At 47.0% G+C, this 26,420-nt stretch overlaps 1 pseudogene; it reads right to left on the bottom strand.

The window, feature by feature from the left end:
- Positions 1-2,137: 2,137 nt before the first annotated feature.
- On the bottom strand, positions 2,138-2,254 carry LOC138461282 (U2 spliceosomal RNA; annotated as a pseudogene).
- Positions 2,255-26,420: the final 24,166 nt, after the last annotated feature.

Genomic DNA, 26,420 nt, shown 5'->3' with positions numbered 1-26,420 from the left:
TACCTCAGGGCGGTATTGGCCCGCCATGGAGTGGCTTATTGCCATTAGTTCCCCGGCCCGTTAGACCGGGGTACTAATTGCTTTTTTTTCTGTTCCGAAACACGTTTCGGAACAGAAAAAAAAAAAAAAAACCAGCAAAAAAAAATGCCCGCCGCCATGGAAAGGGAAAATGTAGTCTGTTTTCCCTTTCCATGGCGGCCATCGGGAGCGGACGCGCTGAGAACAGAAGTGTTCCCAGCGCGTTTGCTTCCGAGACCAGAAAAAAAAGAAGGTAAGTGGGGTCGGGAGGGCGGAAGTGAGGGGATGGGGAAGAAAAAAAAAAAAAACGTAAAAACGTACTGCGGTCTCCGGCGGGGGGCGATGGAAGACTCCAGCCGTGTGGAGGCTTGGAGCGGGGATAGCCCCGCTCCGAGTCTCCACACGGCTGGAGGTTTCCATCGTCCCTCCCGGAGACCGTGGGATAGAAGGTAAGTGGGGTGGGGAGGGAGGAGGGAGGAAAGGCTGGGGAAAAATAATAAAAATCTTACCTGCGTCCCTGGCGGGGGACGAAGGAAGCCTCCAGCCATGGGGAGGCTCGGAGCGGGGATTGCCCCGTTAAGAGCCTCCTCATTGGCTGAGGGGCAGCCACGCCCCTCGCCAGGAACAGAGTAGCCGGCACGCACGGCGTGGACGGGAATACCGTGTGGTATGGCTCGCAAATGAGCCAATCACCACACAGTATTCCTGTTCAGCCGCGCGTGCCGGGTACTAATGGTTCTACTTTTGCTTCTACTTCATATGGGATTCTGGGGCTTTCAGGCTCTGAACTATAGCCCACAGAAGGCTTGCAATCAGTTTATTTTCCTTTTAGACCTCCTGGTCCTTGCCAGGCGGGACATGGACTATAGCCTCAAGTACGCTCTTAGCAATGTGCCGCGAAGACTGGGCTGCACTTAACCACTTTCCGTGCTCCTTCTCGCCTTCTCCACACCTGCTCAAGCTCTGCAACACACTTTCCTAACTCACATGCTGTCTCTCTCCCCAGGGTCTCAGAGTACCCGTTCTCCCATGTGCTTCCTTCTCTCCTTTCATTATTTTCATGTGGTGTTTTTTTACAAGTCTCATGTTTGCCAATTACATCATCAGAAGGAATCTCATGGATGGGAGAGAAAAATGAAACTGCCACAAACATCTTAGAATCAGGCAGCACTCTTATTGTGGACCACTGGTTCCACTGCTGTGTCTCTTATACGTTTGTGTTGGTTGGCCCTTTCGATATCCCTCGCCCACGTGGATCACCAGCCTTCTGAGCTTCATAATTTTGCCCCAGTTTACACCTGGTGATCAGCATGCAAAAGAGCTCAAACAAGTTCATGAGCCTCTCGTTCACGCTTTGGTTTCCTCCCAGTGCAAGACAGCTCCCAATGCTTATGCTCCCCTCCTTCTATGTTGTCACGAACAAAGGTATTTGTGATAGTGCATAACTCAAACGGCCCGCAGATTCCCAGAACTCCCGATTGTGGCCCTCTTGTTGATCTGGTACACTAATAAGGAACAACTGGACAAGACAAAGGGGTGGGGGAGGGAGGCTCTAGGGATCACTAGCATACGCAACCCAGGGGTCTCGTCAGAAAGCAGGCGGAGTTCACTGCCCTCCAGTCTCTTCTGGTCTCCCTTTTTCTGCGTCTAACAATTGACTTTGTCAAATGTGCCATTGATGAATAGTGTGACTAGTTGACTATCAGGAGCAAGTACCCGAACAATAAAAGGTGAGGCTAAGCCGAACAGACACAGTTCATATTGAATAGTGTATCACAATGCTGAAGGTCAGAAGACAGTACTGGCAAAAACGGAGCGCTTCATGAAATGTAATTATCTTTTCAGAGATGCCAATTAATGTTTCTGCGGTCCCAATGAGCTGTGCATTAAGCAGAAGACAGTGATTCTCTTAAACGGGTGAGAAACATGCAGTGTGTGTGCACAAGGACTTCATAAGCAGGGGAAATGGCCACACATCGAGACATAAGGTGTAGAAAAACAATAGCAAGAGCATTTCTGTGAGAGTAACTGTTCTTTGCAGTGATGTACACAGCAATGACCTATAAAAACTAGTATTCGCAAAGCCAATGGTTTTGCCTTATTTTTTTTTCTTTATTTTTTTTTGTGCACCAGTCCTAGAGTTACTGCAATTCCAGGTTTATGCGTGGAGTGGACAGAGCAAGCTCCCATTCCATCTCCCTGTTCCAAAAATCAATTTAATATATGGTTCAGGTTTTGCCATTTTTAATTATTCATTGCATTATATCTTTAGCATGAGCGGCGAAGGCTGGGGAATGAATGCGCAAGGAGCGGAGGAATGACAGCGGAAGAGGGAATGACAGTTCAAGGGGGAAGGAATGACAGTTCAAGAGGGTGCAGTAACAAGGCTAGGGGGCAGTGACAGTGCAAGGGGTAGAAATGACAGTGCAAGAGTGATGCAGTGAAATCACAAGAATGGAGGAAATGACAGCGCAAGAGTGGAATGACAGCATAAGGGGGACAGAATGACAGTGAAAGGGGTAAGGTATTACAGTGAAAGAGGGCGAAGGAATGACGGGACATGTGGAGGATGGAATCGCAGTGCAAAAGGGCAAAGAGATGGAAGCACAAGTGGAAGAATGAATGACAGCACAAGTGGGGGAAGGATTGAAAGCAGAAGTGAGGGAAGGAATGCCAACACAAGGAGGAAGAATGACAGCGCAAGGGGGAAGGAATGACAATGCAGGGGGAAAGAAGGACAGCGCAAGGGGGGCAGAATGACAGCACAAGGGAGAAGGACTGACAGCACAAGGGGGAAGGAATGACACCACAAGCAGGAAGGAATGCCACCACAAGGGGGAAGGAATGTCAGCGCAAGTGCAGAAGAAAAGGCAGTGAAAGGAGGGAAGGAATGACATCAGAAGGGGGGAAAATAATGGAGCGCAAGGGGGAAATGACAGTGCCAGGAGGAGGAATTACAGCACAGCGGGGATGAATGTGTTTGCTTTACCCTTGATGGCAGGTAAACAATTCTGTGTCACACTAAGCCTACATTTAATGTAGGCCAGTCTATCAACTGTAATAACACTTAACATGTTTGCTTTACTCTTGATGCAGCATCAGTTGAGGAAAATGAGTTTGAGATATGCTCGGGAGCTTCTACTGCAATTTATAATCTCACCCCAAAGTAGTCAACTGAAGGCGGGTATGAGATCAACTAGCATACCCACTCAGGATCCAGACATTGTTGACTTAACTAGAGACTCACCGGTAAGCAGAAAGCCTAAAGAGGCAGGGGAGGGCATGTCAACCTCTCATGTATCGATGCTAGCTAATAATCTGACTAAGGCAAAAAAACGGCCAAAGCTATAAAGAAACATTTCCTACAGACACGGATTAACACATCTAATGCTTCACAACCTATCTCAGAACTATTCATGCCGCAAAGTCTGCACCCAGTGACTGAGGATAGGATTATGCATACTCACCACCAGGTAAAGTCACTGACTGTGGACTCTACCTCTCAGACTGCACCGGGTCTGTGGGATAAGGCTGAGACTGTAACTACAACTCTACCGACTCAGCATTCCACTGACCTCCAGGCTTAGATCCCGGTGCCTTTGGTAACCCAGAGCTGTGTGCTGCCCTCAACCAGTGCAGGGGTACCTGTTGAATCAATAAAGGAGGTGGCTTGGACTGGTATTTTGGGTCGATTAAATTGCATTATGGATTTAAATAAACGTTTTGTCACAACTGAGGATCTACTTTTTCCCGCAATGCCACGGACACCAGAGTGTAGAATTCAACCAATCTCTACCAAGAGGGATCATTTGTTGCAGAACATGCATTGTCCTGACTCTCTGTATCGTGAACCTACCTTCACCACCCATGTCCCACTGCAGCCGGTAACCAATGTGAGATTACTATTCTACCAGAATAACGATGTGAAATTGCCATTTAACTTAAATTGTACTGATTTTGTGGACCGGGGCTCCAGGGCTATGTGGAATTTACCATCTAAAATGTATTCAACATTAGCTGCTGGGTTTGGGGACCTCCTAAGCAGACTACATACACCTATTTTACAACTGCACAACTGGGGCCATGTAAATATACCTGAGCCTTTCACCCCCAAATTGCATGCTGATTCCCGATCTCAGTGGGATAAGAACTGGGTCTGAAAGGTTCCAAATCAGGTGGTTTTGATGAATGATATGAATCAAAATAAAACTGAGTATGTATTAAAGCTAATCAGCCAACTGGGACCCGATACTCGGGTTTGTCATGATAGATGGAATATATTGAAGATCTTGGGTGAGATTGCGGACTCGCCACTTCTTTCGTCTACTGATATTGATCGTGTAGCTTTTCCAGATAGAAATCACCCTGAGTCTGTCATTATTTATTTCAATTCTAATTTAGTGAAATAGCTTGTCCTTACTAGAAGGCTAAGCCTGCACGCCCTTGGTTTTGATGTATGCAACCTGAGCTCTTCCAATGAGGAATCTATGGTTTCCTTAGGGGGCAAAATACTTTGACTAGATCTGACTATCAGGGGACGAGATAAGCTACCATACAAGATGACGGTGCCAATGGTTATCATGGTGGCCGTCCATCACTCACGTCGACCCTCAGGAGAAAATCTGACACTTAGCAAATCAGGGCAAGTTAATGCTGAAAAGAGAGGGATGCCAGTAGGTATTTAATCTTGGAACTCAAGGGGAAGACACCATCTACTTACGAACGTGGTAGTCACCAACCTGTTAAAGGTGGCAAATTGCATTTTCCTACAAGAAACATTGTTGACTGATTCTCCGGTTATGGATGGCTATCAGGTCTTCCCTCAATCGGCTAGGACGAGTAAGGGCTTGAGGACCTCGGGAGGGCTTATTATTGCAATTGACTCGGCCCTGGGAATCAATGTAATTGCACTGGAAGATTTAATCTTTGGAGCTATGGCAGTGTCCTTAACTTTGGATGATCAGTTATGTACATTTCTCCTAGTTAATGTTTACTGGCACAAAGGGATTTCTGATCATAGCCATTTCATAGCTGTAGTACTGGAAAGAATACTACTATGGCTAACCCTGAATCACAATCAGAGGGTGATTGTTACTGGAGATGTGAATGTGACATGGGATCTTGAGGATGCTGGAACTGAAATATCAGAAATGTCGACGGATATGTTCTCTCAAATTTCAAATCACTGACAGGTCGGAGCTGGTGCCTGGCTTTTGAGACACTATGGGCCTCATTGCACGGTATGCGGTAACCATGGCGCTATTAGCGCCATGGTTGCCGCCGGTATTTTACCGTGTCCGCCTTGGTGGATGGCGGAATTACCGCCCTACTCCAAGGTGAGCAGGGGCAGTAATTCCCCATTCACCAAGACACTTCCCCATTACCATTTTTGCCCCCATAGGGTTCAATGGGAATGGGGAAGGAGCTAATTACGGTACGGCAAATTGCGGTACCGTAATTAGCACCAAGGTCCCTTTGCGGGCCCGTTCCATAACGGCTGCTAAAACCAGCCGTTGAGGTCGATCCGGCAAAGGGACCTCATAGTAAGGCAGTAAGGGTTTACCGGTACCGGTGCCCTTACCGCATACCGTGTAATGAGGCCCTATGACTCTAACAGCTGATTGGGAGGGACCTTGGTGAAACTCATAAAATGCAAATTTGGTTCAGAGGAGCAAGTTCATCAAATTTAGATTATGTTTTCATTGATGATTAATTGTTGCACTTCTTTCTCAGTGTTTAAAAATAAATGGTGTAACCATTCTTTACTAGAGGTCACATTTAATTTGGTTTTAAATATTAGGACATGTATTAAGATGCCCCAATGGGGAATTACTGTCTCGGGCAATGCCATTCAGTGGTCTGATTCAGTACAGCCGTAAATTTAGCATTACACTCCATTATGAAAGTTACCACATTGGAGTGGAAGATGGAAGTGTTTAATGCAAATAACTTTGATGGCTTTATTGGCGATATGGTTAACCAAATTTGAGAAAATTGTAAAAATAGAGGTAGAAACTAGATTAAGTCCATCCATATTCATAATGAGGAGGTGGCAGGAGCAAAAGTAATTATGAGAAAAGAGATCAGATATCTTAAGACCCTATCCTTACACCATGTACTAAAATTTTACTATTTAAAACAAAAATTAAGCAAAACTATACAAATAATTGTAAATCAATTAGAAGGTCATTGATGCAAAAGGATGCAGAGGTTATGTTAAGAAACTCTGATTTCATCAAATGTAGGAACCTTTTGGACCCTGATTAATAAACAAGATTATGTGATCAATGTGTCCCAAATCAATGCAGTTTCAGAACACCAGTGGATCAAAGTTTTGGGAGATATGTATGACATCCCATTTAAAACTATGGGTAATTATCTTGCTATTAATATCACAGCTTTTGAACAGAATTGGCCATTTGAACTAGATAGAGAAGCCATTTATAATGTGATTATAAAATGTAAGAAATCTAGGGCACCAGGGCCAAATGGCCTTACAAATGCCACCTTTAAGGCAGACCCTTCTAATTGGACTAATTTTCTGTTCCTGCAATTTGGGAGTATTTTAGATACCATTCTGATGCCAGTTTCATGGAGTACAGCAAATGATGTTCCTATCTTTAAAAGGGGAAATAGATATGAACCCAAATATTACCATCCCATTTCACTAATTGACGCTAATTGCAAAATGTTCACTTCCCTCCTTCTGATTCATTTTGAAACTTGGTTGGCTAAAATGTGTGTCCTTAATAAACTACAGACTGGTTTTCGCAGAGGTCACTCAACTAACATCAATGGGCTTATCCCGAAATCGTTTCAGGAAGCGGCATGGTCAGAAGGAGATGGGTGTACCTATATGGCATCAATCGACCACTCTGCAGCATTCGATCATGTAGATCGGGACACACTGTTGGCCAAATTAGCTAGTTGGGGGTTGCCTAATGGACTATTGCACCTCTTGATGCGATTATATGAGAACTCAAATAACGAGATATGTATAAATAAGGAGGGAGACTTAACTGGGAAAATCAGCACCCATGTGGGATTGAGACAGGAATGTGTCCTGGCCTCATGGCTCTATAACCAGTAATATGTTGGATGTGGGTGAACACCTTGAGAAAGACAGTTTGATTACTCCAAGAGTGGGCCTGTTAGGCAGAATCACATGTAGTAACCCTTGGGAACACTACATGCAATTAAGACTACAAGTGTAAGTACAATTTCATCACCTTCAGTACAAGCCTGTACTACACAGTAAAGTGGTAGCGATGGCTAAGCAGCCAGACTTATCTCAAGAGTTGAAGTGAGCAGTAGAACAAGTTACACAAAGGACCAACAAATACAGTGGTTCAAACAAACACTTACTCACGGTTTTTTGGTAAAAGAATATACATTTATTTATGCAGCCAGTTTGAACACATTACACAAGCAAGGGCAGCTCAATATCACACACTAATAAACCACAAATACACAACCGGTAAGTGATTGAACAACTTTAGCTCCCCTGAAGAGGGAGCAAAATGGTACTTCATATACTTTAAAAAGGGGTAAAAAAGACAAGGTTAAATGAATCAACAGCACAAATGCATGCATAGGCAGTGCAAAGGGTTTCAGTAAACTACAACCAGCAATTCAGTTCATAGGCATGGGCCAAAGTCAATGATTCAGAGACTTTGTATTGGATAGCACAGTTCTGGTAGTAAACGGTTAAGTCTTTGCCACGTTTTTTAGAAGAATTTGGCAAGGTGAAAAGTTTGACAAATGTTTAGGGAAGGACAAGCCTTCGAAGTCGGGAAGGTTTCACGCATTTTCTCCGTGGCCGAAAAGATTTCCGGACCGTGTTTGCACAGTACCTTTTTAGTGAAGAAGAGCTGAGGCAGTTGTTCCTGGCAGTTCGGGCAGATCTCGCTGTTCCTGAGCTTCAGTCGTGGGACAAGAAGGAGGACATTGGGAGGTTCCTGCACTGCCCAGGGATGAGGCCACAAGCTCAGCAAAACGTAATTTTAAGGTGTGAGTGCCTTAAAGTCCACAAGCTTGTTTCCTTCCCTCTGGCTATCCGGTTTTCAACAATACTCTGATGCAAAGTCGACCAGGTGGGGACGGTGTCCAGGTGACTTGAGAGTTGTTTGTTCCCACCAAACTCAAGGGAATAAGTTAACCTTGAAGGGCTTCTCTGTCGATGGAGTTTCAGGCAATTTGGATCTGCAGCAGGGCTTCACCGGTCGTCCAGGAGTTGCAGCAGCCCAATTCCTTCAGCTTGTCTTTGCTTCTTTCGTTCCAGTGGTTGACTCTGCATTCCGAGTACCAGAGACCTGTTTTTAAACAGTTTTCCCCCATTCATTCCAGCCTGGCTGTCACTCACACAGCAGGGTGGCTGTCCTTGCCGGACAGCCAGCCAGCCAATCACGCCAGAGTGCATTCAGTTCTCATAGGAGACTAAGCAAAGGGAGTTTAGGGCACCTCCCTCACATCCTGTCCACCCCAGACACTCAGGCGCCAGAGGAGGGCTTCAGCACTGAAGCGCGCCAAAGGACAATGTACAAAGGGACCAAACCTGGTTTGGCGTGCAGAGACAAACACAAGAAGGACTTTTCCTAAAAGAAATGGTGAGAAAAGATGACCAGAGTCTGTTTTTACAGATAGGTCTTGGGCGCCATATTGAAAAACATGGCTGACCCGATTTTTAGCTTCCGTTGTTAGCGGTCAGGAAAAATGATGGTAGTTTGATCTAAACCACTGCCACCAGCCATTTAAAGTAGGAAAAGGTAACATTTGACTATTACATGAGTGTTTTGACTGAGGGGAAGCTAGGCAACCCCTCCAGCACTCTAAAGGAAGATAGTGTGTGCTCGGTCTGTAAATTTAAAGAGACTATTAAAGTCAATTTAACTTAACATGCTGTGGGAGACAGTAGTCAGTCCCAGAGAAGGTATTTAAACCTTGGGAAGTCTGACAGACATCCCTGTGCCACTACAGTGAAGGTGTTGTGTGACACACAGAAAAAGATGATGCCTACGGAGTTATTTTAAAACTCCATAACCAAAGAACACAAAAGTAAAACACACATCAAAATACATGGAGAGTGGGAAAAAAAAGGCTCTCACCCTTCCCAGGTAAAATAAATCAAATCCTAGAAACCCAGCAATGTTGCTGGGGCTCTCAAAAGGTAAGGGAAATTAGCACATTTTGAGAATTCCCCCCTAACAGGGCCAATTTAAAATTGCATGGTTGGCATATGCCGTCGATTTCCTTCTTCTTGATGAGTCCAAGGTTGGTATTGAAAGACTCCTTAATTCTTTTTCAGCATATGCTAAGGGCAATGGTCTTGTAATCAATCCTGATAAAACAAGGATACTGGCCTTCACAAGGGGGAGGGAAACAAAAAAGTGTTGCTCGCTCTGGATCCTGGAAGATACTGTGATTAAGATCTCTCCCAGTTTTATTTATTTGGGGTTCAACTTCAGCGCACAACCAGGCCTTGGGAATGTGTATGAGATTTTACTCAAATAATCAAGTGTTCTGTAAAGCCAAATATTAAAAGTTGAACGTAAATATGGTTGATTCACTATTAAACTTGCTTTGTTGTTTTTTTAGGGTAAAAACGCCACCAAGCTAACAGCATATTAACTGCCAAAATGTTAGACCAAATTGAGGCAAGGCAGTGGCAGAAAATGTTGAGGGTCCCTAATGTGATTTCCTCAGCGGCCATTAGATATAAACTGGGCACCACATCCTTAAGAGCCAGAGATGAAGGCGTATGCTTTCTCTATATGCAAAATTGAATGCACCAGTACCGGGTACGATATATGAGGCTATGCGGTTTGCTTTTAAGAGTGTGACTAATACTGATCCAGTGAACTATAATGCCAAATTTGGTAAAAGCTGTCAAACTATTCTATCTAATATCTCAAGCGAAACTGTAAGTACATTGAGTAACCCGAACAAAGTTAAAAAATCACTGCTTGATCTAGATTGGATTGCGACAGTTGACTTATTCCACTCTTACCCTTCAATGAACCACCTCATGTGTGAACATAAAAAAGAGGGATGCTGTCACCAATTTTTATTATGTTCCCAAATCAATACTATAGAGATCTCCCGACTAGAAAAAATTCAACGTGGGAGAAAGATAATCACTGAACAGAATACCAACTGTAGATTCTGTAATTCTAATTTGGAAACCATTAAGCACCTGATGCTACATTGTAAAAGTCCAAGCCATTTTAGCTTGAATTTTTTGCGGCCACTATTGGTGTTTAACTCTATCTGGTCTGATGAAATTCTATATCATCAATGTCTAAATATCGGCATGCCCGAGACAGTTTGGCGGTATCTGCTTTTATTAAAAGTATGAATTTGTAGATTAGTTACAGACTGTCATCAAGGTTAAAGCTTTTTTTTTCCTTTCTCTTTTATTATATTTTGAATGTAATAACTATGGATCACTTGCTTCTCTTATGGATTTGATGTATTTATTGCACGTTTCTGTCAATCAACTGATTATGTTTAATGTATGTTTTTACTCTATTTTCTTTTTTAGCTTTCTAAAGGTTTGTTTATAAACCATATACAATACAAAAATATATATTGGTCACATCAAAGGTTATAAAGTCAGTAATATTTGTGAAGCTAGTTTCGTTATCCAATTGAAGAGCTTGTAGATAATGCTATGCACGAAAAATTGCATATGTAAAGGAAAGGGATGCAAAGTAGTCTTATGAAGTGCACATCCTAGCCTCTTGGTGTACATGTAAGGTCCTGCACTTCTCAGACATACTAGCATAGCCTGCACCTCCGTGTGATGGGGGAGGGGGTAGCTGATTGGGAATTAAATGGCAATGGAGCCTAACGTGTTCCAGATTCTGGGGCATACAGTTCACATTTCATAGTAATCAATGGAACGTATAGTGTCATTGTCTCCATATAGCAAGAATGTGTGTTCATCATTTGGGTTTTGATATGTGCTACAGTATGTCATGATTTGGGGTTTTATTCCATGCTCCACTGCCATTGTCAGGGTCTTTTGGTACTTTGATCGATGGATCTGAAAGAGAAGGAGACTCGGTTTAGTTAGTGGGGAAAAAGGGGAAATGCTATATGTTTATGTGTGCAGTTTGGACATACCGGATAATGTGTTTGGGTGTTTCTAGTTGGTTAGTGTCAAGAGGGCTTGAGGTACTTGTGACCAGAGGAGATCCGTGTGTGCCTGTAGCTGTAGTGCCTGGATGCATCAGTACTGATTGCAATAGATAAGTTGGTTGGAGAGGTGTAGCATTCTGATGTTTGGTACATATTGGGTGAGGTGTTCAATTGCAAGGTGTGGGTGGATTAGTTGGAATGTGTTTTGTGTTGTGGAGCATAGAAACTGGGTGTGGTCGTGCAAGGAGCAGTTAGTGGGTAAATCCTTGAACATTTGGGCCATCCACCCATTATGGATGGTACAATGTCATGCTAGTAGTGCCGCTCTCAGTGGGTAATCATGAGTCTGGAATGGGTTGGTGTTCACAGCAATGGACCGCATGCAGACTTTGGTCTTAAGGTACACTTGGTTGGAATGCCGCGTGCCATCACAAGCCTCACTGTAAGTAGCTCAGGGGGTTCTGCTGGAACATCTGCTTATCAGGGAAATGCTGGTCAGGCAAAATCATTTTGCAGGCATTCCTCAGGCAATAGAAACAGGATCCAGAACTCTTGGTTGTCTCTCCGAAAATTATTTTCCAATATCCACAAATGCCAAAGACCCCTTGCCCAAGGTACACTCATCCAGAGGGAAAACATCAATCCCCTCACTCTCTCTGACCCTGTTCCACTTGCCGCCCTTTTCTAGTGTTGAGGCAGCTCTGTATCTTTGGTTTCAGAATGATGCTGGGACCCTGACGTTTTTCTTCAATAGAAGATCGGTAAGGCTCAAACCTTCATCCAAACCTTCATCAGGACTTTGTGACCCCTGCCTTGCTTCGTTAAAAAAGACTCACATTTAAATGTTAACACCCCCTCCCCTGCAAATCCCACAATACACTATATATTTAATGTATTCCTGATGGAAGACACTCTACTCAAAGAACTAAATAAGTCAAGCATTATTCCACTACTTAAGAAACAAAATGCTGACGCAATAGTTCTGTCAAACTACCAAACCATCCCCATCTCCCCTTTCCGGCAAATACATGTGATGAAGCTTGTCAAACAAGCATTACGAACCTACAGCAAAGCCGAAAGCCTTCTTAATGACAGGCAATGGGGTTTTGGCCTTTCAAAAGTACTGTGGTGTAAAGCGGGGACATTACAAAATATATCCTAAAATCTTCCAACATCAAGCAATGCCAAAGGCTGATTTTACTAGATCTGTCAGTGAGGAGGGATAATGTCAACAATTAAATCCTGCTTGATCACATAAAGAGCCCAATAGGCTTACATTTACATGTCCTTAAATCGATAGCAATGTTTCCGTATTTACTGCTTTTTCAAGTCAATCCTGCTGACTTTATCATGGTGACAAACATATGCTTCCCAAGGCTCAGACCCCTGTCCTTGGCTTTTCAATATCAATGTATCAATTTCAGTATATGTGGAAAAAACCATATGAGGCATAAAATACATGCCACAGCACCACACAATAGCCTTCACTAGACAGTTCAACACCACAAGAGCATAGCATTGTGAGGATGCAAATTAGCAAAAGCGCAAAACATTAGCTCCGGAAAGCTGTTTTTATCTTACAGGGCTGTGCTATGTTATGCAGAGCATCTTCAACCCAAGACAGACCTTCTCAAGGCTGCAAAGACCTGAAGACCAGTTTCACCCTTATTTGAGATCATGAGTGTAGTATAGACTGGCAGCCTGCTAGTTAGAGATTTAGGACATATGTGGCAAAGACCAACAAAGTTATGGAGGGTTCAATAAAGCTTGCAGAATCCCATTCCATCTGAACTTTGAAAGTAGAATAAACCGTATCAGCCAAGTCACACAAGCCACAGCGCCACCCACTAGCCATAACTGGAGGCTGAGCTCCAGTTCGGCACCATATGAGCAAAACATTGAGGGCGTGCAAGTTAGCCCAACTGCAAGCCTTTAGCTCTACATAACTGTGTTTGTCTTACAGTGCAAAGTTATATATAGCAGTACACAACCAAGACAGACAGTTCTCAAGGCTGCCGACAACTGCATACCTGTTTACCCTTAATAGGGATCATTATTGCAGTCTGACAGCCATGTAGCTGTAGCATTGGGAATGTGTAGGACACAGCTGCACAGTCAGGGTGGGTGTATCCATACGCGGTATACCGTTGCTTCACCGACAGGCATTTTTACGACTGACTTTTTTACGTGTAAATAATTACGAAAAAGTCATCGAAATTTTGGGGGGTGGGAAAGGGCAGATTAGGGGTTTGGGGGTCAGGAATAGGTGGGGGTGTTGGCAGGGAATAGAAATTAAATGACTTTATTCATGATAGTGTCCTTGTAAAAAAGGCAGTCGTAAAAATGCTTGTCGTTGAAACGACATAGAACCCCATACACTGCATCTTTCCAAAATGATCTGATTTATTCCCTAGATACACATCTCTTATGCAAAGTACTTTAAACTTCAGGAAACACTAGCACAATCCAGGAACAAAGAAGAGAACCCAAAATTGAGGTCCTCCCGTCCCCTGCACGCTCAAAGGGATACGCAACCAAGGCGTATAGTTTTTAAAGTTTGGTATAACTGTGTACAGTATTCAAATAGAAGTTCTATTCATTTAAGTTCGATCAAAAACACTCTACTAGTGTCGGTGTATAAAGTAAAAGGGGGATAAAACTCCCATTTATTTATAAGAAATCTCTGAAGCCAAGACAATAAGTTGAGCAGAACATTATTTACATCATCAAAACGCTAGCACAATCCACACATTTGTGATGGAAATCTCTACCACAATGTCACCCACTACCAACTTCATCTCTTAAAAAAAATGTTTCCATCTTCTGGACCACAAATAAGAATAAATGCAAAGACTAGTTCTCTAGAAACTCCCAAAACGTTAGCAGGTTCTACCAAGGCCCCCAAAAGAACCTAATAGATCGGCTGCAACTAGACCAACATAAACCTGCAGATGCTGCTTGGTGTTAAGCCACATCACAACACCTTCCAAAGCCCTGCAATGGTTTCTGGAGGACTAGAGGATGGAAATGAAAACCCTTGGCCTCCCACACAAAGCAGGTTGGAAATATGACCACTATTACATTTTCAGTGTTATTAGCCCTTACAAACTGCACCGAATACTCAGCTCCTCATTGGATAAACATGTACAAATGTACCACGCAGCAACTCAAGAACCACAGCCAAACTGCTGTCCACACAGAGACTGTTGCTCTGGCACAAACTTCCCCAAGACATAGGAATTCTGAAAAACTCCATCACATTCAAGTAGCTCCACAAAGAGAAGTGACACTGTCTATCGTTCTCATAACCAGACTTAGGGGCCCATTAGGTGCCGGGCGGTCGTGGTAAATCTGCCAGCATTAGTCACATACCGCTGGATGTACCATTTACCCAATTCAGGGTTCTGGCAAATACTGCTGGCAGCTTTCTGTAAAAACACTGTAGGTGGTCTTCCAGATGGACTTTCAGTAGAAGGTCTGCCTATTTTTACTTTCACTTCCAAGGTGGAGGTAAACATTCCAAAGTGCCCCCCTTGCACTTCTCTTCAATATAGTAAAAAAAAACAGGTTTCGAGGATGTGCCATACTAATAGGGTGAACGGGTGGGCATCTGCCATGCTCCCCTTCACCACCATACCCATGTAAAGGGTCAGAATTATACAAAAATGTATAGCAGTGGTACGAACCACTACTGTTTACTATCCATTTCCATTTTTCGCATTGAAGGTGGGACTGCTAAATACACAATGGAAAAATACATTTTATGGTTACCACTTCGGTAGGTGGTGTTTCTGGAATACCACCAAAGGTGTTCCAGAAATACTGCCTCCGCCAGCGGTAAACTCTGAATTGCTTAGATTTTCAGAAATTCCACCAGTAGAGGTGGTAAGTGCTTCAGGCAGAATATCGTAATGAAAATGGGCCCAACTCGTAATGACCCTCTTAGGTTGAACACAAGCATGAACACTTTCTGATTGTATGCAGGTGATCCACCGATCCAATGACCCCCCCACTCCCCCCGTTGGCGCTTGTTTTCACATCTAGCCCTACCGTCTTAGTAATGTGGCACCTGCAGAACTGTGAACAGGCCTCATTACCCCTCCTCTGCCGCTACCCTCATCCTATACACTTCCCACTTTTGGCTCATTTTGCAGACCCCTGAGCATAAATGGAGGCGCGAAAGACAGGGGTAAATACAGTCACACCTGTCTTAATGCCTCCATTCACACTCCGGGTGATTTTCATTGTTTTTGAAGTCGGAGGGCGGAGGAAGAACAGGAGTTACGTTTTTTCCTCTTGTTTTCCCACCACTTTAGATTCTCATTCTGGCGTGAAACCAATTATTTCCTATGAAACCACTGGCCTTTAGCACCAGCAAAAAGTAGAGGATTCTACAGGGAATTATTGTAAACGCTGCCTGCCACGCGGGCATGGCAGTCAGCATTTTCCCTGTTTGCACTGCAGAGCGCCAAACAGAAGTGTGAAGAGGCTTCCAGCGTCTCTACACTTCTCATTTGAACTCTGTAGTGCAAATGACGAAAAGTGCCCACAGGGGAACTGTTTGGGCATGAATGTAAATGTAAGTGTCCCCTCTGGGCAATTTACGTTTGAAAGGAAAAGCGCCCCTGTGTCTCCCGCACACACAGTGCCCAGAAAATATTGTTGTTTTTTCACACACTAGCCATTTTTTAAAATTTGTTTAAATAGACCTTTCCACTCCTTCAACTTTCAAATACCAGTCTCCGTCTTTACTACTGTCTGGCTCTTCTTGCAATGAGTGTCTACATCTTACCGTCTGCCTCTCTTGCTCTCCGTCTCTGTCAGTTTTAATTTGATGTCTGGGAGTGAAATAGCTCATTTGTTTTCTTGTGATGGCCATCGCTCTGAGTTCCAGTGATGAATGAAATGTCAACCAGTGGCAATTATTTTTTTCTTTTTATTTCTTGGAAATGGATGCCAGGTTCCCCATAACAATGTGCTTTCAGCAATATTCTTTTTCAACTACCGTATGAGGAGAAACCTTGGAATACGCTTACGGCGATGATGGGCTAAGAGAGTGATCTGTCCAGTGAAAACGTTTTTGTCAATTAATGTTTCATTTTTTTGTGGCTTAATGATAAGACAAGCATGAAGTTATCAATTAATGGGGCCGTCTCCTCTCATTTAAGATTGTCTGGGGCTTTAGCCCCACCAAACCACCGAAGACTTTACACTACAGTGTTCCACAATGATTTGGAGCACAACACTGACCCTATGCTGACACGGTACCAAACTCAACCAGACAGGCTGCCAAATAAACAGTAGTCTCCCAGCAACACCTTCTGAGTCCCGGCTCACTGGGCACCATGCTACTGTCCTCAGCATCAACACTACAGCAATTACGAAAAAGACCTTAGAACCCAGAATGGAATCTTAGACATCTGGGATCCAATCAGGATGTAAACCGGATCTGGACGCTTTGGAACACAATTTACTTGATGTTAATAAATACATAAAACGCCCACAGCAGTAACCACCCAGGTGACCATGGATCCTGCATGCTTGCAGGATTCCCCACGCCATAAGGTGCCTGCCACGGTGGCAGCTCTTGCCCTCTGCGCTCCTTTCTCTCTTCCCGCCCCATCCCAGAAATCCCCACTTGGCTTTGTCCATTAGCGCCAGAGCTGGCCTTAGGGAAGGGCAGGCCGGGCGACCGCCGGGGCGCCATAGTCCCCCATGGGCGTCATTAGCACCCCCAGGCCAGCTCGGAGGAGCCTTTCAAGGGCTAGCCCGAGCTAGCGTGGTGGGAGAAGTGTCATTTTGAAATTAAATGTGCTTGTGGGAGCGGGCGCATTTAACAACATTAGGGTGCTGGCACCCTATTGAGATAATTACCACCCTGCTCCGGTGTGGGAGTGGGGCGATAATCATCTTAATAGGTTGCTGCAGCACCCTATTGTTAAATGTGCCGGCTCACGCGAGTGCATTACATTTTTAAAATGACACAAGTTCTCCCACCACAAAAAGAAACATTTGGCGCTCACACTCCCCCCGAAAATGACCTGGGGCGCTGTGAGATGGGGGGGGCACCAAAATTGTTATTTTTCTGCCTGGGGTGCTGCTGCCTCTAAGGCCTGGACTGATTAGCGCTCCCCCTTTGGCCCTCTCTTGAGCCTTTTCTGCTCTGGGGGCTTACAGCCACACCTCCTGTTCTAACTCACCCAGTGTCATAGAGAACAAGCATTGCCAATGACAATAGTTTGGGCTTTTGTATAGGCATGTGTCAGTCATTGCCATAATATGCCCAGGTTATACCCGTTTCAATAACCATTATTGACTGCGAATAACCGTTTACACAAAGCTCTCAAATAAACATGTTCAAGGAGTGACCCTCATGATGATTAAGGTCAACAATTATTGCCATTATTCACCCTTATCCACATTTGTCTGGCTTAATTGCTGCCAACGATTTCATAAACACTGCAGTATTTTCCAAATTCAACATGGCCACGTGTAATCCTTGTGCGTATGTAGGAACTCAAAGCCCTTGAATGGTAAGTAGGTTTTTGTGAAAATAAATGTGCCTAGTGTCTGCTGTAAGTTTCCCAGCACATTCCTGGCCCTCATTTTGGTGGCTCAGACTTCGAAAAACGTCCGACCGGATATGCAGTGGCTGCGTGACAGTTTTGTCACATGATCTACCCTACAGGGAGCATCTTTGCATAAGTTCCACTGCGTCACGGCCTCAGCACAGCCGATCATGGGGACATTTTGAAATAGTAGACACATTCCGTAAGATGTGCAAACAAAAAAGAAAGTCTGGTTTGGTAAACGTAGTGGCTAAAACACGTGCACAACAAATACCACTTCTCTGAAACGTGTCAGTGTCGAATGAAATGAAACAGAGGAGGGTAGGGTGGGATCCAAGCGGTAACGGCAGCATAGGAGTGCTGGCAGGACGGGAACCGAGCAGTGAATTGCGATTGCAGTGTGCCGATATATTCAGATGAAGAGTCTCCTCAGCTGCTCGCCATCGGCGTGGGCACTGTTATGTTCGCGGGCCCGCGGCCTACGCGCGGGGGCTGGAGTTGATCGATTAGGCCGCGCGGCCTGTGACGCAGCTCCAGCGGGAGCTGGAATGAATGCACTCCCACGCTGATGTTGGGTCTGCCCCGGAACTGCCTCCCGAACGCGGGGGCGGGGCTTTTATTAGGACGCCCTGCGTCACCGCGCACGGGACGCAGGGCGGAACGTAACATTCCTCCTTTATTATAAAACAAAACAAAACACATAACTATAACTGCCAAACAACTGCGAGGTCCAACAACAACTGTCCGTCTTCAACACTCAGCCGCCCTGCCATTAGGGTTCATGGCACCAGTGTACCAGCTACCACACATAGTCACTTAGCTTAGCTGGCGGTCTTGTTGTTGTTCTCAGTCTGTATCGTCCTTCGCGGGGTTCACCCCCCCTTGCTTCCGGCTCTGTTCCATCTTCGCGGTTCGGGCCCTCGAGGCCGGGTTCATCCACCGGCTCCCAGTCTCCATCCCTCGCTCCGTTGTCCTCAGGGATGGCCTCCGGCTCTTCTTCACTGGGAGGAGTGTCCTCGCCTTCCCAATGGCCCTCCTTGTCGGTCCACAGTGTACGTGGTACGGCCTTGAACCATGACGCATTCCTCGTCACTTGGCGGCTTCCCCGTGTCACCGTTACCATGGTTCCATGCCGGTTGCTGACGGTCCATGGAAGTTCCTCGTACCTGGTGTCCAGTTTAGACTTGGAGGGGTTTCGTAGCATGATGACCTGGTCACCCACTTGATGATGGGACGGCCTCGCTCTCCGCTTGCCACTCATGTGTTCGTTGGCATCCCTTCTCCTTCTCTCTGTGCGTTCCTCGTTCACCGTGTCCGGGGTTCTGCTTGGGTGATGCGGGATTGAGGATCTGATGACGGTGCCGAACATGAGGTCCGCAGGCGGAATGCCGGTTGTGCTGTGAGGCGTGACCCGGTTATTTCGGAGGAATCGGAAAAGGTCAACCTTCCAGGGGCTGGCGTTAGCCTTAGATACTCTGAGCACTTTATTGCTAGTCCTCATAAATCGCTCTACATCCCCGTTTGCCTGGGGGTGTCTTGGAGTGATGTGATGATACTTCACATTGAGTTCCTGTAGATACTTTTTGAAATCCTCCCCTGTAAACGGCGGCCCATTGTCGCTTTTGATTGAGATAGGTAGTCCGTGAGTCGCGAACATTTTCTCTAGTGCCGGAATGACCACTTCCGCTGCTGTGGACTCAACTACCTCGACTTCCGGGTATCGAGAGTGATCATCGACGGCCACCAACAGGTGGAGGCCTTCTCGGAGCTTGCAGAAGTCAATGCTGATGGCCTCCCAGCGAGAGCGGCCCCGTTCTGCTGATATGATGGGTTCCGGGTCTGGCGGAGCCCCCGTGATCTGACAGGGTAGGCACGTGGCAACGAGTGTCTCGACCCGCTCCTCGATCTGGGGAAACCATACTCGGTGCCGAATGCGGGCTTTCGTCCTCACCAGTCCTTGGTGTCCTTCATGTGCTAGGGCCACTATCCTGTCCTGTAGTTTGAGAGGTATCACGATGCGGTTTCCCCGTAGTAACAGTCCACCTTCCGTGACTGACAAGTCTTGCCGCACTGTGAATATGCCGGACAGAAACCCTTTTGCTTCCGCTGTTCTGTTGTGTGTGTGTCTCATGAAAGTCTTCCAATCACCGGAAAGGATGGCATTTTTCACTAAGTCACAACACGGGTCCTGGTGCGTTTCCGCCTCGATCTCCTCGATGCTCACCGCCTTGGGTCTCATTGCGCGCACTACTTGGCATATGTGTTCCTCTGTCTCTGCCGCCACTTGGATCTCTTGTTGAGTGGCCTCTCGCGGATGCCTGGAGAGATAGTCCGCTGGGTTTCCGCTGCCTGGTTGATAGACGAGATTAAAGTCATATTGCTGGAGGTGCAGTAACCACTTGGTGATTCGGGCCGGAGGGTGTGCCGATGTTCCCATGAAGATTGGTAGCAGGGGCTTGTGGTCCGTGATTGTCGTGAAGTGACGCCCATAAAGGTAGAGGTGAAAGTGTCGGCACCCCCACAGCACGGCAATGGCCTCCTTTTCGATGTGTGAGTACCTTTGTTCGGTCTCTGTGAGGGCTCTCGACGCATACGCAATCGGTCTCTTCTCCCCTTCTCTCGTGACTTGCATTAAGATGGCTCCGAGCCCTACGGGGCTGGCATCTACGAATAGCTCTGTGGGCAGTTCAGTGTTGTAGTACGCCATCTTGGTGTCAGCTGAGATGGAGTCCTTGATGCTCTCGAACGCGTCCTGGCATGTTGGCCCCCATTCCCACTTGACGTTGGCCTTCGTGAGTTCCCGCAGCGGCTCAGATAGCGTGGCCAGGTTTCGGATGAACCTCCCGCAGTAGGTGGCCATGCCTAAGAAACTGCGCACTTCCGTGGGGGTCATCGGTGGGCTTGCCGCCTGGATGTCTGCGACCTTCTGCGGGTCAGGTGAGATGCCTGTGCTGCCAAACTTGTAGCCAAAAAAAGTGATCTCGGATTTGAGGAACTCGCACTTTTCCCGGTGTATTGTGAGCCCAACCTCTTGTAGTCGGCCCAGTAGGGCGTGAAGCCTCTTGACGTGTGTTTCTTTGTCGGGGGCGTGAATCAGAATATCATCGCTCACGTTGAGGACACCGGGGATGCCCCTGATGACCTCCTGGATGGTTTGCTGGAACACCTCCGCGGCAGACGATATTCCAAAACTCAGGCGTTTGTATCTCCGTAGCCCCAAATGTGTAGAGAACGTTGTTATGTATCGAGAGTCTCTGTGGAGTCTGAGTTGGTGATACCCCGCCTTTAGATCAATCTTTGAAAATATACTCGACCCTGTGAGGTCAGCCACAATCTCGTCGATTGTTGGGGTTATGTGGCGTTCCCTTTTGATGGCGGTGTTGGGGAGGCGCATGTCTATGCAGATCCGTACCTTTCCAGGCTGCTTGGGCTTCCGTGTTACCACCATGGGAGAGACCCAGGGTGTGGGCCCTGTGACTTCCTCAATGATACCTGCCTCTTCTAGGGCCTTGAGTTCCTGCTCCACTTGTTCTCTCATGTGGAAAGGCGTTCTCCGGTGCCGGACGGCTTTCGGCTGCACTGTCTCATCAATATGAAGCTTGATGGTTTTGCCTTTCAGACAGCCTATGCCTTCTTGCAAGTCAGGGTACTGGTTCAGCATCTGCTCCACTTCCTTTTCATCGTTGACATGGCAGATGAATTGGACCACACCCAAATCCTCTGCTGCGTCCCCGCTCAGGAGGCTCTCAACACCTGCCTTCACCACATAGACTTTGGACCATAGTCTGTTTTTCCCGTGTCCCAGCGTGGTGCGGAACCTGCCAATGACCGGCAGGGGCTTTCGACAGCCGTATGCATATAACAGGGTGTCGGTGCTTTTCAGCTCTGGTGTAGGACTTAGGGTCAGGAAAATGCTTTCAGGCATGACGTTCACCGAAGCGCCTGTGTCGATGGTCATCAGAATGCACTGGTTTTGGATGGATACCATGCATTTGCGCCTTCGGGCGGCTTTTCTGCGAGGTCCTCGGTCTTGGCATAGTGCAGACACCATGTATACCTTCCTTCCTTTCCTGTCTGTGTCCTTGGAGGGGGCCTGCAGCATCGCCGAGATATCATCCCCTTCATCCTCCGTGGAAGAGCTGGCCACTGCGACCCTTCTGGCACTGGCTTGCTTCTTTTTCTTAGTCGCGGCCTTCTCCGGCTGGTTCTGCGGGGGCTGTATGGGGGTGTCCGTCGATCGGCATACCTTCGCGTAATGGTCCTTCCGGCCACATGCTCCACATGTGGTGCCTTGAGCAGGACAGTTGCGACGGCCATGTCGTGGGCCACCACACCAGCCACACTCTGTGGGTCCCGGAACGCGCGGTTGCCACCTGTTTTGGCCGTATCCACCACTGTTGTCATCTCTCGAGGGTTGTTTGTTGGTGACGCGGGCCACCATAGCCGTATTTAGAGCAGGTTGCAGCCTGTGTAGTGTGGCCTCCATGTTGGCCGCTCTGGTGTGTGCTAGTTCCCTCTGACGTCCTAGTTCAAGGATCCGCTGTAGGGGAATACCCTTCTCACTAAGTATCAGGCGCCTCAATTTTTCCGAATGAATCCCGTTGATGATCTGCCTCCTGATTTCCTTCTCCACGTTCGTGAATTCACAGGACATGGCTAACTTTCTCAGGCGGGTGTGGTATGCATCAAGGGTTTCCTCCGCTGCCTGTAAGGTGGTGCAGAAGAGAAATGTCTCATAGTCTGGGTTTAGTTGAGGGAGGAAGTGATCGGTGAGGGCGTCTTTCGCGCTTCGGTACCCATCCTGGCCATCATCAACGTTGAGGGAATTGAAAATGCGCAGTACCTCGTCACCCACGCTGAGTAGAAGGTGTGCCTTCAGTTTCCTGGGCGCAGTGATTTCTTTGCACTCCATCGCCATCTCGAACTTCTGGATCCACAGCTGCCATCTGGGTCCGCATGACGACGGATCCGTGAAAGGGTCAAACGGCTGGACCAGTGTCGACGAAGTGCCTTGTGTTCGAGGTGGAGGTGGCGTCATGGACAGGTTTGCTGCAATTCTGGACGGCGTGGAGGGCCCAGGCGTGGATGCGCCGGCCGCCATGTTGGCGTGGACCTGATCCGTGATGTCGTAGTTGTCTCTGACGGCCACCCATGCAGCGACGTTGGGCCTACCTTGGAGGTGCCGCCGTATCCAGGCACCGTGTTACGACTCAGGGCCTGGCATTCCCTACACGCCGTGATGCTGCTCCCTTGTGTTGGATGTTCGATGCCACCTGGTTTTCTCGTTTCTGGAGTGAAGAAAAATGGACTTGGTGGCAGAGAGCATGAATGGATGAGGTAGGCAAAAAAAAAAATTTTTTTTTTTTTTTGGGTGGGGGGGTCACGTGTGTGATGGCACCCCCACCGGGTGTCCAAAAATTTAGCCAATGGCTGTGTGGCGTTATTGTGCTCTCCGAGCACCGAGCCTTTCGTGAGATTCGTCTCTCCTCGTCGCCATTGTTATGTTCGCGGGCCCGCGGCCTACGCGCGGGGGCTGGAGTTGATCGATTAGGCCGCGCGGCCTGTGACGCAGCTCCAGCGGGAGCTGGAATGAATGCACTCCCACGCTGATGTTGGGTCTGCCCCGGAACTGCCTCCCGAACGCGGGGGCGGGGCTTTTATTAGGACGCCCTGCGTCACCGCGCAGCGGGACGCAGGGCGGAACGTAACAGGCACTGCCTTGTCTCCTATTCCCGTTCTTGCTGCTTGCCGTGGCAAGAGTAAAATACTTTCTATATTCGGGCCCGTAAACTATAAAGGGCTACTTACCTGCAACACGTTTAATATTAACAACGTGTGCATAGCATTAGAGTAGCAAGAATACATACACGCTTTCTCGGCTGTCATGAGTGGAGCAAGCTAATGACGTCATCTAAATCTTTGCCAACAACTACACTTGAATCACCACAGGAGGGCAGCATTAGCTCGTTCACTGAGCTGCTTTAATAGATCTAGAACCATTCCTGAGCATGTGTCTCAGTCGGATGGCCAGCGAGCGGGTAAGTCACCCATGGCAGGAGGAACAACTCTCACTGTACACTTTGCGACGGTGATGCTGCTTAAATACTCCCAGCCCCAACACGGTGGCAAAGCTCCCCTACATCTCGCCATGTTTGCAGGCCACTCCTCCTTCACTTTTTACACGATTCCCCCTAAGTCCATCAACATTTCAGCAATGGTTAAACCTCTAGTGAGTAATCTGTTGTGTATATTTTGAAATCACTAAAACAAATATGAACTGTTTCCAGTAACCCAGCACTACAGACCAGCTGGCAAATCCACCATGTGTGAGATGTTAGGATTTTTGGATCAGAAGTGCCAATCCATCAAAAAGTAAACAAGTATGGTCTGAGAAAAGCAGATCTTAGTCAGAGCCTAGGTGAAGGCAACCAGTGTGCTATATCGCATACTTGTGCGTGATTGGAATTGGAAATCTGTTTGAAAGATGCGGCGATAGATGGAGCTCGACTACAGGGTCAGTCACAGGTGTTTCCCTAGTCACGATGATCAAAGTAGGAACTTCGAAATAATCAAAACATAACTGATTGTTTACCTTGTGCTAAATCCACAAATTGTCGTGATAACCAGTATTGCTATCACCCCACTCCTTACTGACTTCATTAATCTAGTAAGTATGATAGGTTGAGTTTGAACCTATGACCGACAGGCAGATGACCCACTGGGCTACCTCACCCATTTAACTTACATATAAGATAATGTAGGGCTGCAAGCCTTGGCTAAACAATGACTATAGGCAGGTGCCGGTATCTTGCTTTCTTTTGTTGTTTTTAAATGTTAAAATAATGAAGTTGCAAAATGGAGTTTTTTGGGCTCAAATTACTTTACACTCTGACTGACAGCTCTAGTCCTAAATTCAGAATTGGGATAATAACACGGCAATCCTACATTTTTACTGAGGATTTTCTTTTTTGAAGGATTTATGTTTGTGAGCTGGGTTTATGATGTGAATTATTTACTTTTCAATCAAGACTCGGTGGACCATGGAAGGGATCTTCTCGGTTCAGGACTGACAAAATCAATGTGTTGGTGCTGCGCTTATACTACACTCCACTGCCATTTGATTGCTCTCTTGTAACTCTGATGAATCAGAAAGAGGGGGTGGGCAAGGAACATGCAAGCTAGATTTGCTGTTTTATAATGCGTGCAGTTTGGATGTACGCAGGTGCGCGTGGCTCTTTTTCCTAGGAGGTATTTGTGCCCAGAAGAGATGTCTTGATCTGAACTGCGATTGGTTGTAGAGGTGCAGAGTTCTGATATTGATGCCTGTTGGGAGGGCTGTACATGGGCAACGGAGAGGTAGCTTAATTGGCATGAGTATTGTGTGACAGCACACAGAATATAGCTTGCTAGCATGCATGAACTGAGTTACAAAAAGCAAAATAAATATACAGTTGTTAACTGTGTTTAAAAGCTGACCCTGATGATTATGCGGGTAATTCATAGAATCCGGCGCACAAGTGGCGCACGCGGCTGGCGCACAGTGTGCGCGTGTGGGAGTCTGCGGCAAAATCCATTTCCGCGCACAGCATATTCATGGATTTTAACATCCATAACCAGACGTGGCGCAGAGTGGCGCAGAGACCCTGCAGCAGCACCAGTTACGCCCCCCGCCCCGTGCGCCATGAACAGCGCACAAATCCCGTACATGGCACACAGGCCAGTGGACCAGCATACAGCCTCCCAACCATGAAAACGTCTGTAAAACTCCCCGCGCACACCTCCGAATACACGTACCCCTCTAGTGCCCGGGTGCGTGTAGAGAATCACACGTGATAGACCTTGTGCAAGCGGGGAACGTGTATTCGTAGGGGTGCGCATGGAGAATCCCATGCAAAAGGGCTTGTGTGAGTGGGGTACGTGTATTTCGGGGGTGCGCGTGGAGAATCACATGCGATAGGCCCTGTGCGAGCAGGGTACGTGTATTACGGGGATGCGCGCGGAGAATCACACGCGATAGGCCCTGTGCGAGCGGGTACGTGTATTTCGGGGGTGCACATGGAGAATCACACACGATATGTCTTGTGCGAGCGGGGTACGTGTATTTTGGGGGTGCGCGTGGAAAATCACACGCGATAGGCATTGTGGGAGTGGGGTACGTGTATTTTGGGGGTGCGCATGGAGAATCACACGCGATAGGCCTTGTGCGAGTGGGGTACGTGTATTTTGGGGGTGCGCGTGGAGAATCACATACAATAGGCCCTGTGCGAGCTGGGTACGTGTATTTCGGGGGTGCGCGTGGAGAATCACACGCGATAGACCTTGTGCAAGCGGGGTATATCTATTTTGGGGGTGCGCATCGAGAATCACACGCAATAGGCCCTGTGCGAGTGGTGTACATGTATTTTGGGGATGCGTGTGGAGAATCACATGCGATAGGCCTTGTGCGAGCGGGGTACGTGTATTCTGAGGGGTGGACAGGGAGAATCACACGCGAAAGGCCTTGTGCGAGCGGGGTACGTGTATTTCGGGGGTGCGCGTGGAGAATCACACGCGATAGGCCTTGTGCGAGCGGGGTATATGTATTTTGGGGGTGTGCGTGGAGAATCAAATGCGATAGGCATTGTGCGACCGGGGTACATGTATTTCGGGGGTGCGCATGGAGAATCACACGCGATAGGCCCTCTGCGAGCGGGG

Source organism: Ambystoma mexicanum, chromosome 1p, assembly GCF_040938575.1.
Source record: "Ambystoma mexicanum isolate Mex_15411 chromosome 1p, UKY_AmexF1_1, whole genome shotgun sequence".
NCBI classification, from domain to species: Eukaryota; Metazoa; Chordata; class Amphibia; order Caudata; family Ambystomatidae; genus Ambystoma; species Ambystoma mexicanum.
Note: the sequence above shows the minus strand (reverse complement) of the source record. Positions and strands in the feature narration are given on the sequence as shown.